The sequence below is a fragment of the Acinonyx jubatus genome, chromosome X, assembly GCF_027475565.1.
Source record: "Acinonyx jubatus isolate Ajub_Pintada_27869175 chromosome X, VMU_Ajub_asm_v1.0, whole genome shotgun sequence".
Taxonomy (NCBI): Eukaryota; Metazoa; Chordata; class Mammalia; order Carnivora; family Felidae; genus Acinonyx; species Acinonyx jubatus.
In genome coordinates, this window is record NC_069389.1 from 3,645,435 (window position 1) to 3,658,635 (window position 13,201).

The 13,201-nt window shown below is 47.3% G+C and overlaps 1 protein-coding gene across 2 annotated transcripts in view; it reads right to left on the reverse strand.

Moving 5' to 3' along the window:
* The window catches only part of NLGN4X (neuroligin 4 X-linked), a 272,162-nt gene that overhangs the window by 236,570 nt on the left and 22,391 nt on the right, over positions 1-13,201 (reverse strand). The window lies entirely within an intron of this gene.

Genomic DNA, 13,201 nt, shown 5'->3' on the forward strand with positions numbered 1-13,201 from the left:
AGGTCTGAGAGTCATGGAACATATGAAAATTTTTTCAGTACAAGGAAAGGAGAAGTGTGCACGCTCAGGGGCGCCTGGGTGGCTCAGTGGGTTAAGCATCCGACTCTTGGTTTCAGCTCAGGTCATGATCTTATGGTTCATGGGATGGACCCTGAGTCAGGCTCCATGCTGACAGAGTGTAGCCTGCTTGAGGTTCTCTCTGTCCCCTCCCTGCCCCCCTCCCTCCCTCTCTCAAAAAAAAATAAATAAATAGACTTGGGGAAAAAAAGAGTATAGGCTCTGGATACTGATCTCTCTTGGGTTACTTAATGGCACCTATCTTTGGACTCCACACATCATCACCCTGAATCTCCGCATCCTTGTAAGAACTGAGCATGACCCTGCATTTCAAGTACATTCTGTAGTGCTTGTCCCATCAGGACATCATTCATAATTAAAAGTGTTGATACCTAAGCCATCCAGGGTAAACTTCTCACCTTGCAGCCCATTTTAAAAGCTGATGGTACTTTTGAGTTACCCTCCCACTGAGTCTGTTCTCCCAGACTTGTCTCGATGTAGATCTTATGACTCTCACTAGATCAATCGTTCCTCTTACGGCATTAAGGAATGTTGTGCATGAGCAGGAAAGGATTGTGAATGATCCATTAGGGATAGAAAATATTACATGAGGTGGTGCAAGGAATCCTATCCTTAAATAGAGTGTTCTTCAACTCAAAAACAGAGAATGCGTTTGTAAAGATGTTGTGGGCAATTCAGATTATTTCTGGACTAGACCATAAGCACCCAGTTAAGTGCACAGTGGAGGAGAATATGTCAGGAGAATATGTCAACGAGCTTTTTTTTTTTTTTTAATTAAACTTATCGGTGGGATGCCTGGATAGCTCAGTCACATAAGCATTCAACTCCTGGTCTTGGCTCAGGTCATGATCTCAGGGTTGTAGGACTGAGCCCACATCGGTCTCCATGCTGAGTGTGGAAACCTGCTTGGATTCTCTCTCTCTCTGGCCCCCCTCAAAATAAATAAAGAAACGTAAAAAAATTAAACCTATCAGAGCTGGAACTGTCATGGAGCTATACCACCTCTGGGGGAAATTCCATAGTCTATGACTTCCTGGGCCAAGTTCATCAGACCTGAATGAAAATGCACTCGCCATTAATTTGTGATTCTGAGAGACTCAGGTCCTCAAAAGGCTACCTCTGTGAGCTGAGGGAAGGGAGCTGAGCTGCTGGGAATGTAGGTCAATGGTGTGTCAAACCTTCTTCATGGGGTGTGGCGAGCAGGACTGAGAGGATCTACAAGCCACATGTGTGTTAAGAGTACACAATGGGATCAGCCCTAGAGTTCACGCTGAGCCCAATGATCAAGCCTGTCCTCTGCCTAAACCAACCTCCCCACAGGGTTCTGAGGGCCAGAGAGAGATCATGGACCAGCAGGACCTAAGAGAAGGTGTTTGGGGATGTGTGAACACCTTATAGGTAATGTTCATCAGTTCAGGACTGTCTTACTTATTTCCTCATTGTTTGAAATTTGGCTAATTTGCACAAAAGTAATCTGATCTGAAGCCCATGGTCTCTCTACCTCAGCAGTGTTGCCATTCTGCACCATGTACTTCTTTGAGGCAGGTGATGTCCTGTGCCTGGTAGGGTGTTAAGCATCCTGCCTGGACTCCACCTGCTAGATGCCAGTAACACCTCCCCACCCAATTGGAGCAATCACAAATGTCTCCCGTTATTGCTAAATGACCCCAGAGTGAGGACCACAGTCTGAGTCATCCAGCATGGAATTCTGGGGGCCATGTAAGTGACTTAGGTATCCATGGGTACATTTTAAACATTATAATATGTTTGTGGGGAGCCTGGGTGGCTCAGTCGGTTAGGCGTCTGACTTCGGCTCAGGTCATGATCTCACAGTTCATGAGTTCGAGCCCCACGTCGGGCTCTATGCTGACAGCTCAGAGCCTGGAGCCTGCTTCGGATTCTGTGACTCCCTCTCCCTCTGCCCCTGCCCTGCTCGCACTCTGTCTCTGTCTCTCAAAAAGTAAATAAACATTAAAAAATGTATTTTAAGGGGTGCCTGGGTGACTCAGTTGGTTGAGTGGCCGACTTCAGCTCAGGTCATGATCTCTCAGTTCGTGAGTTCCAGCCCCGCATCGGGCTCTGTGCTGACAGCTCAGAGCCTGGATCCTGCTTTGGATTCTGTGTCTCCCTCTCTCTCTCTGTCCTTCCCCAGCTTGTGCTCTCTCTCTCTCTCTCTCTGTCTCTCAAAAAAAATAAATGTTAAAAAAAATTTTTAATGTATTTTGAAAAAAAACCTTTGTAATATGCTTGTGTGTGTGTGTATGTGTGTATGTGTGTGTTACATTAAAATATCTGGCAACTTTAAAAGTTTTAGCATTACAAGTAATACAGAATTCAAAAGTAAATCTATTAAACACACATCATCATCATGATTAAAAAAATCCCTATAAATTCAACCAACCAACATATTTGGGGACTAAAAAAATAAAAGTCCTCTCATGTAAATGTCAGACACTGGAAAATATTTCAAAAGGGGTGAAGTGTTGTTATATATGCATATAACATATATATACTTAATACATTGCATACATCTATATATAATCTTCTATATATTATAAATATTTTATAAATAAAAAGGGCATACTATAAAGTGAATTAGTAAAGGGGCACCTGGGTGGCTCAGTCAGTTAAGTGTCCAACTTCAGCTCAGGTCATGATCTCACAGTCTGTGGGTTCAAGCCCCTCATCAGGCTCTGTGCTGAAAACTCAGAGCCTGGAGCCTGCTTCGGATTCTGTATCTCCCTCTCTCTCTACCCCCACCCTGCTTGTGTTCTCATTCTCTCTCTCTCTCTCTCTCTCTCTCTCTCTCTCAAAAATAAACATTTAAAAAAATTTAAAGCGAATTAGCTGAACAAAAAATTTTAATGTAAAAATGATGCCATTGAATAGATAGAATTTGAGAGTTAACGGCTTTATAGCATGTTTTCTCTGCAAAGGTTGCAGAAAGAGGAATATCTGCTGGTGGCATTTCGGCATGATTTATAACTTGATAGGGTCTTTTGTAATGATTCTCTACAGGGTGGTTATTCTGTCTGAGATTGTAATTAAGGCAAAGCTCACGCTGTGCAGGCGTTTCAGAATATAAATGGGTCAAAATAAAAGTCTCAATACATTTCTCCCCAACATGCGCATCACTCAAACTGAGATCGGTTTCATGTTAAAATATGTACTTCGTGAACATGAGTCCTGACCAAACTTATTTTGGTGTCTTGAACCCAACGAGGAATAAAAGCATGTCCCCCACCCCCTGGGTGTTCAAAACTTTACGTTTCCATGTGGTGACAAATACGTTAGAAGACAGAGAACTTTCTGGATACATCTTCAAAAGCCCAACCACTCCACTTGGAAAAAAAAAAGGTGGGGGGAGGGAGCCAGAAACAACTCTCCTCCATGAGGCTCTCAGCTACGTGGGAGGCCTGAGATTCACGGAGGGCTGGTGTCCAGAGATACTCTGAAGAATCACGTTCATCTGACCTCATGAGCATCGGGAATAAGAACAGCTGATTGTGGTCCCTGCCCAGTTAACGAGCTTGTACAACAATCCTTCCATAGGGTTTACTAAGAAATCCGAGGATAGCCATTCTTCCAACTATGTGCAGCCTGCACACACACACACACACACACACACACACACACTTGTCAATCCCTACCAAGGTTCACTCAATGCCAGCCATCGGCCAATTAGCATATTTTTGCATATATTTAATATTCTGGTCTTACCTCCTAGGTGAGCAAGGTTACACTCTATTGTCTTGGGCGAACGTTACAGCACATTCACTTCTCATTCATCTATGAACTTTCAGTTGTGAAAATCGGATCCCACAAAAATATACCATGTTGAACCATGAAGCTCAGATGTAGATAAAGTAATTGGACAGTAAATAAAGATGCCAACTATACAATCCGGAAGGTGGTTGCATGCTGCACTGCAGGCTCAGGGCATCAATCAACACCACCGCCTGCCTGCCCACGTCTGTTCTTTAATGGGTTAGGAACACACCTGAGCCACAGTGGAAAAGGAACTGGAGTTTCCAGCAAGCGGATCCACAGAACCCGGACTAAACACAAGAGAAAGAGTTAATGGCTTCCATATGGTCCAGTCAAAATTGGCTGGATAGAAAGATACTCAACAGTTGTAGCCCAAAAATCAGGTCAGGAATAAAGGGTTTTTCTAGAGTCAACTCTGTGGACACAGGATGCTACAATAGCCACAGCAAAACCTAATCACAGGTCGAGAAGCATTTCAGAAAGATCAGCTTCATAGGCGATGGGGACACAGTGGTGGATAAAGACATGACCCCAGCCCACTACAAGCTACGTTCTTATGAAACTACCCTTAAGAGTACGGCTCGATTCCTCATCCACATTCTGTGCTTAGCAAACACAAAGATCAGCACGGACGGAAAGGTCATTAAATGCTTGATTTTCTGTGTCTAATTAAGCTATTATGAAAAATTATTTCCAAATCTAAATCAAATAAGTTGCAAATATCTGCAGCTACGGGTGGACTTCTGTCACCAAACTTGGTCCTGCATCTTCAAAGTCACAGTGTCATGTCTCCAGAACCTTCTCACTTACATTACCTTGTGATGTTCAGAAAACTCTCATTTTTGATCCCGTCGAACTGGCCCTGTCCTTTTGTTCCCTACATTTTAATAACTGGTACCATTATTTGTCAAGTTATTCAGGCTAAGTTAAATAACACATTTGGCGGGCGCCCCTCCCCATAATTCAATACGGTAAGTCCTCAAATCTGCCAAGGGTCTTACGGGACAGGAGGCCTGACCTCAGTCATTATGGCTGAAAGATGGAAAAGTCAAACGGTACCAAGTGTTGAGCCAAGACGTAAGGCAACTAGAAAACTCATACGTGCTGGTGAAAATTAGTGCCATCCCATTAGAGAACAGTTTGGTGTGCCATGGGGAAGTCAACCACAAGGAAGACTTTGGTTCCGATTAACTGCACACACATGGAGAGACATACACATACTACCTGGTGTTCATCATCTCTGTCTCTGCTCTCAAGCTTCTTTAATATGTGTGTCCAGAGACACAAAACAGTGTCCCCGTGCAGACATAGTCACAGGAGCAAGGAGGATAACACAGATGTGCATTAACAGGAGAATGGACACATAAAGGTTGGCACATGCAAAGAGCATCCTACCCAATAGTGAAAAATGAATGAAATACGGACATACGTATCAAAATGGAGAAATCGCCAAAATAAAAAGCAAGTCACAGAAGAATATGCATGGCGTGGTTTTATTTATATAATACTGTATAAAACTAAACCGGGCATTGGTTAGAGCTTATTTGTACTAAAATATTAAAAGAGGGGCCCCTGGGTGGGTCAGCCGGTTAAGCCTCCGACTCTCGATTTCGACTTGGGTCATGAGCTCACGGTACGTGGGATCAAGCGTCACATCAGGCTCTGTGCTGACAGCAAGGAGCCTGCCTGGGATTCTTTCTCTCTCTCTCTCTCTCTCTCTCTTGTCCTCTGCCTCTCTTCCCCTCTTCCCCTCTTTCTCTCTCTCTCTCTCTCTCTCTCAAAATAAAGAAACCAAACGTTAAAAAAATGAAATACAATATAAAAAGAGCAACGGCATTTTTAAAGCCAAATTCTGCTTGCGTCTGGGACACGGGACGGGGTAGAAACAACACACACATGGATAGACACAGATATCAATAGTGTCCTATTCTGTCGTCGGACAGCAGCATATGCGTTTAATTTTTATTTTTAAATCAATGCATATAATTTACATATTCACGTGATTCTTGAAAAATGCAAATGTTAAATGTTAACACACCTTCATGTCCCCACGCACCATCCAAACAGATTTAAAAGTTGAAGGAGAGACAGAAACTGGTTTTTTTTCCAAAGTTATGTTACGAGCCCCAGGGACCAGGCCATCCGCTACATAGCCCGTTCCTGGCAGTATGACTAAAATGAATACCCAGCTCAGCTGCGAGTGCTCCTGTCTGGTCACTAATTAGCCAGGTAACCTGTGGCCCATCACTTAGTGCCCAGGGGCTTCAGCCCCCTGAACAACACAAGGAGGGCTTGGACCAAGTGGCCTCTTATGATGCCTTCAGCCTGCGGATTCTCTGAAACCTCACCCTATTATCCTCCACACGGAGTGTCCATGAAATAGGGAAGCCGGTGGGAAGAAGAAAGTCCCCCAGTGAAGCGGTAAGACCCGACTTGGGTGAGATAACTGACAGGGAGAAACAAGGGAAGGTCTGTTGTGTCAGAAGCAGCTGAAATTGCCTTACAGCCACACCCGAGAAAAACGCATTTCGTGGGGCACCTGCCTGGCTCAGTCTGTGAAGCCGCCGACCTTGGCTCAGGCCGTGATCTCGCGGTTCGTGAGTTCGAGCCCCGCGGTGGGCTCCGTGCTGTCAGCTCAGAGCCTGGAGCCTGCTTCGGATTCTGTGTCTCCCTCACTCTCTGCCCCTCCCCCTGTCATGCTCTATCTCTGTCTCATAAATAAATAAACGTTAAAAAAAATTGAAGAAATGCGTTTTGCAATACCAGAGAACATATATTAGCAGGATAAATATGTCACCAACTTCTTTCACCTGATGTCTCCATCGAGATTCAGGAAGAAGATTGTCTTGCATGCAATATTCACTGATTTCTTGTATTATTTGTTGTATATAAATGATGTACTCTTTTTCTATCCTATCTAAGGATGTGGAGTTATTTCATAAGAGTTTGTTCTTAAAATTTTTATATATGCATAGTGTGTATAAATGTAACAGACATTGTTTACGTTTATATAGTACATATGTCTACATATGACATATATGTTTCACACAAGTATTCCATTGTACATGACATATAGGCAAGTTTTTACACATACAAGTCTACCAATCCAAATTAATAATGTAGTGTGAATATACATGTACATGTGTGTCTCCAAACTAAGCCACTGAAATATTAAGCACATTAGCTTCAGAAATTGTGCCTTCTCCATTTTCTGTAAACCCCCACAGTACCCTGTTCGGTGCCTTTTATGTTGTAGATAATCAATAAAACCGGTTGTATGTGCTGTTGCTTATCCCTTTCCAAACAGAGGGCTCTAAGCATGAGCTATGTGAAGAGCAAGCCTCACAGACACACAGAAAGGCCTCATCATACTGATCTGCTCGCGTGTTGAATAGCTGGGGGCCTTCTGGGGCTTGGGCAGGAACATGATCTGAAGGCTCATGCCGTCTACCTCTTAACCCAGGGTTTAATATAAACTCCATCAGCAACCACAGAGAAGGGTGTAAACCGTCAGGGACTCTAGTTGCTTCTGTATAAAATGGGCAGGGTACAGGATGTGACTCATGGACATGAACAGGTATGTTCCAACACATGGAACATACGTGTGTGTGTGAAAATAGACATATATTTATATAGTATCTATAAATACACGTATGCATCAATGCATATAAACATATATACATATGTATACAAATATGTAAATTTGGAACAAGAAGTATCCTCCCAGGAAATGCTTGCTAATTATAATTACTTGCTGAAGGGCGCCTGGGTGGCTCAGTTGGTTAAGCATCCAACTCTAGATTTTGGCTCATGTCATGATCTTGCAGTTCATGGGTTAGAGCCCCGACTGGGGCTCTGTGCTGACAGCGTGGAGCCTCCTTGGGATTCTCTCTCTCCCTCTCTCCCTCTGCCCCTCCCCGCCTTCTCTCCCAAACATTTTTTTAAAGTAATAATTACTTGCTGAGGTTCTAAGAAATGCTTTCACTGCGGGAGCCGCTCTCCTAAATATAAAGAAATGTCAATCCAATTCCCATCTGAACATAGTCTACAGCCCAGTTGATGCGATAAAGCCCGTATTTAGATATTTTTTAAGCTTATTTATTTCGAGAGAAACAGCATGGGCAGGGGAGGGACAGAGAGAGAGAGGGAGAGAGAGAATCCCAAACAGGCTCCTCGAGGTCAGTGCACAGAGCCCAACGTGGGGCTCAAACCCACGAAACCGTGAGATCATGACCTGAGCTTAATGGAATGAGCCAGCCAGGCGCCCTGAGCCTGTATTGAAATTGCTATTATTAAGCAATCACGTGGTCTATCTCCACCTCCTGTGGGACTGTGGGCCGATGATGCAGGATGGAACCTGGGATGGAATGTCTAAGACATGCATTGAAAATTTTAGGTATAGAGAGAGAGCTGGGTTGTGCAAGATAGGAAGAGAAGAGTTAAGCTTTGAAATTCAAGAGTGTGAATACAAGCTTACCAAGATTTATGGAGAGTGGGAAAGATAATACCAGAAGGAACATTCACATTATGTCATAGTTACTTCCTAAATGTTTACATTCACTGCTAGACTATGAGCAATTTAAGGCCACAGACCAGAGATAATTGATACTTACAGTGGGAAAACACAAGGTCTCAGCAGAGGTTATTAAATTAAGCAAAGGGATAGGATGCATAACGGCAGAAGAACTAGCAAGGTCAGGTTCCCTGATGCTGGCCTTAGCTTAGCTCCTGTAGGTACCACGGTAAACCTCTACACTCACCACCAGTGACACTCGTGTTTCTGACATAAACTCCCTTTGGGCTCCATGATCTAGCCCCTATGGTTTCTACCCATAGGAATGCTGTCTTTTTTATTTTTTATTTTTTAAGGCTTATTTCTTTTTGAGACACAGTGCGAGCAGGGGAGGGGCAGAGAGAGAAGGAGACACAGAATCGGAAGCAGGCTCCAGGCTCCGAGCTGTCAGCACAGAGCCTGACGCGGGGCTCAAACCTACGAACCGCAAGATCACGACATGAGCCAAAGTCAGACACCCAACCAACTGAGCCGCCCAAGCACGCCATCTTGGTTCCCTTGTTGACACAGCGGTAGAACATGGTAAAGTCTCTGGCATTTTACCAGTTTCGGCTAATTTCAATGAAAATTAACTTAAAAAAAAAAAAAGCACTCTGACGCAGTTCTTCGAATAAATTTGCCTGCACGTCTGCTTGCAAGTTAAGGAATCCCTGGTGCCAGGCACTCATGACTAACCATAGGAAGGGTTTCCCCTCACTGAAAAGATGGGCAGAAATAATTTCAATCTGTCAAAGGAAATGTTTAAGATAGAGAGGAAGTTGAATGAATTCTCCTGCAAAAGAAGAGTAAAAAAAAAAAAGACTTTCATATTTTTCATATTTATTAACAGCCCAGCGTGGCCTCGAGTTGGTACCTTAGATATGGTGGCTGTGCAGACAGATGGTTGACTCCTTGGACACTTGGAGGTTAGTGTGGACAAGATGTGTGTGCTCCCAGGTTGGAACCGTCTCGGGCGATAATGACAGGCATGTCTCTGTGCGTCTTCAGTAAGTAGCTTTGAAAGTGCTGCACACAGCCCCTACTTATGAGCTATGTGCCACCCAGAATGGAGAGTGTCTTTGGAATGTATCCCAAGACACCATCCATGACCCAAGGACCACTTCAATCTGACATAACCCTGGCAGGAGTGCCCTCTTTTTCCTCCGAAGCCTGTCCCCTATTTGCCTCCAGGATTACAGGATACTTCATCTCCCAGCGGAGGCCGCTCTCGCTTGTATGGACGACCGTCCATTATGGAAATTACTATTTCCCTGTGATGTTTCTTGTGAATGTTGATGGTGTGCCCTCGCAGGTGTTTCTGACAGTGTGGTCACTTCTGATGACAAGGCAATGGGCTTAGAAAGCTGTCAGGCTCCTCCCCTCCTTACAAAATGATCCTTTCTCCACACACCCTCCTTCCTGAGCGTGACTCTTGCACAAGCTCCCAGGAAAGGCAGATCTGTCTTCAGTGTTGAGCACCATCTGCCTACGCTTTCCCTGAAATGTGTCCTCTGTGTTCCTCCAATGGCAGACGTAATGTGTGCAAACACACTCTTCCCCAGAAATGGAGACACTACAGACAGACGTGACAGATTGGCCTGAGGATCAGAAGCTAACAGAGATGAGGCCTTCCATGTCTAGGACACGAATGGGGCTTCTGAGATCTGGAACAGGGACAAGAGGCTTCCCTTAAAAGCCTTCCTCTCACATCTGGATGGGGAGGGAGGAGAGAAGCAGAGTGGAGTGGAGAAAAGAGGGGAGGGGAGGGGAGGAGGGGAGAGGAAAGGGGAGGAGGGGAGAGGAGGAGAGGGGAGGAGGGGAGAGGAGGAGAGGGGAGGAGGGGAGAGGAGAGGAGAGGGGAGGAGGGGAGAGGAGAGGAGAGGGGAGGAGGGGAGAGGAGAGGATAGGAGAGGAGTGAAGAGGGGAGGAGGGGAGAGGGGAGGAGGGAAGGGGGAGGGGAGAGGAGAGGAGGGGAGAGGGGAGGAGGAGAAAGGAGAGGAGGGGGAGGAGGGGAGGAGGAGAAAGGAGAGGAGAGGGGAGGAGGGGAGGGGGGGAGGGGGAGAGGAGAGGAGAGGGGAGGAGAGGAGAGGAAAGGAAAGGAGAGGAGAGGGGAGGAGGGGGAGAGGGGAGGAGGGGAGAGGGGAGGAGGGGAGAGGGGAGGAGAGGGGAGGAGGGGGAGAGGAGAGGAGAGGGGAGGAGGGGAGAGGAGAGGGGAGGGGAGGAGAGGAGAGGGAGGGGAGGGGAGGAGAGGAGGGGAGAGGGAGAGGAGAGGAGAGGAGAGGAGAGGAGAGGAGAGGAGAGGGAGGGTAGAGGAGAGGGGGAGGAGGGGAGAAGAGAGGGAAGGAGGGGAGAGAAGGGGAGAGGAGAGGAGAGGAGAAGGGAGGAGGGGGAGGAGGAGAGGAGGGGGGAGGGGAGGGGAGGAGGGGAGAGAGAGGGAGGGGGGGAAGGGAGAGGAGAGGAGAGGAGAGGAGGGGAGGGAGGGAGGAGAGGAGAGGGAGGAGGGAGAGGAGAGGAGAGGGGAGGAGGGGAGAGGAGAGGAGGGGAGGAGGGGAGGAGGGGGGAGGAGGGAGAGGAGAGGAGAGGAGAGGGAGGAGGGGAGAGGAGAGGAGAGGGGAGGGGAGGGGAGGAGAGGAGAGGAGGGGAGGGGGGAGGGAGGAGGGGAGAGGAGAGGAGAGGAGAGGGGAGGAGGTAGAGGAGAGGGGAGGAGGGGAGAGAGAGGGAAGGAGGGGAGAGAGGGGAGAGGAGAGGAGAGGGAGCAGGAGGGAGGAGGGAGGAGGGGAGAGGGGAGGGGAGGAGGGAGATGAGAGGAGAGGAGAAGGAGGAGGGTGAGGAGAGGGAGGAGGGGAGAGGAGAGGGAGGAGGGGAGGAGGGGAGAGGAGAGGAGAGGGAGGGGGGAGGAGGGGAGAGGAGTGGGAGGATGGAGAGGAGTGAGGGGAGGAGGGGAGGGGGGAGGGAAGGGGGAGGGGAGAGGAGAGGAGGGGAGAGGGGAGGAGGAGAAAGGAGAGGAGGGGGAGGAGGGGAGTGGGGGGGGGAGAGGAGAGGAGAGGGGAGGAGAGGAGAGGAAGGAAAGGAGAGGAGAGGGGAGGAGGGGAGAGGGGAGGAGGGGAGGAGGGGAGGGGGAGGAGGGGAGAGGGGAGGAGGGGGAGGAGGGGAGAGAAGGGAAGGAGTGGGGAAGGGAAAGGAGAGGAGAGGGGAGGGAAGAGGAGGGAAGGGAAGGAGAATGGAGGCAAGGGGAGCAGGGGAGGGAAGGAGAGGGGAGGAGAGGAGAGAGAAGAGGGGAGGAGTGGCATCTCTCCTTACAAACACCTACCCCCAAAGCCTTATAAACATTATCACAAGGTGAAAGTCACTCAAATGGAAAGGGTTCTGCCAAGGCAGGCAGTAAACAGCGTTCATCAGTAACTGTTCCTGAGACCCTAACATTTCTTAAATAAAAGTGACAGGGAGACTCTAAGCCACTAGATTCCCCCCACCCCGCCTTTCACCGACACGAATTCTCACCCAGGAATTCTGCCCACCACGGTGAAACCTGGTGAGTCTCACGCCCATCGCCCACCTTTGGCCAAATCCCGAGGCACCGATGCAGACTTTACAAAAGGAAATGTGAACGGAGATGCGGTATGTACTTCTTCGATTTCAGATGTAGTGTAACGTGCGCACACACACACACACACACACACACACACACACACACTCAGTAGTATCAGAAACCCTTGATAACTCCTTCAACAAAACTGGTTTCTTTTTAGGGGTGTCTGGTGGCTGGGTCGGTTAAGCCTCTGACTCTTGAATTTGGCTCATGTCTCATGATTCTTGGGAATCAAGCCTCAATTCCTGCTTGGGATTCTCTCTCATTCTCTGCCTCTCTCTCTCAAAAATAAATAAACAAATAAATAAATAAGCATTTTTAAAAAAAAAACTCATTTCCTTTTAAGCTTATTTTTCTTTAAGACTTAAAAGTGTTGGGGCACCTGGGTGGCTCAGTTGGTTGAGCATCCGACTTCAGCTCAGGTGACAGTCTTGCCGTTCGTGAGTTCGAGCCCCGCGTCGGGCTCTGTGCCAACAGCTCGGAGCCTGGAGCCTGCTTCAGATTCTGTATCTCTCTCTCTCCACCCCCACCCCGTTGCTCATGCTCTGCCTCTCTGTGTCTCTCAAAATAAATAAATGTTAAAAAAATATTTTTTAAAGACGTAAAAGCGTTGGGGCGCTTGGGTGGCTCAGTCAGTTAAGTTTCAGCCCAGGTCATGACCTCGCAGTTCGTGAGTTCAAGCCCTGCATGGGGCTCCCTGCCGACAGCACAGAGCCTGCTTGGGGTTCTTCCTCTCCCCCTCTCTCTTCCCCTCCATTGTTTGCTCTCTCTGTCTCTCAAAATAAATAAACATTTAAAAAATGATAAAAGAAGACTTAAAAGTGTTATTTTTAGAAAAAGTGTGTATTTTTCACCAAGCTGACAAAGGAGTCATACACACACACACACACACACACACACACACACACACACAGACACCCCAAGCGTTCATGGTTAAGAACCCCTGATGGCCGAACTACCTCAGGGTGGAGACCAGTTAGTCCGCGACGTTGACCTCGTGGGTCCAGCAAACGTTATGGCCCCACTGTCTGCCACGTCTAAGGCGGATGTGGTCGGGAGAATGAACAGCACCTACACAACTATCTCGTTCAAGCTTTTCTGCTCTCCTTCCCTCCCTTGGGAAATCCTGCCCTTACCGTCAGTCCACCAGGAAAATTAATGACACTTCCCTCCACCCGCAGCTCTTGCTTGGCTCTGATCGTATCCTCCCAGGT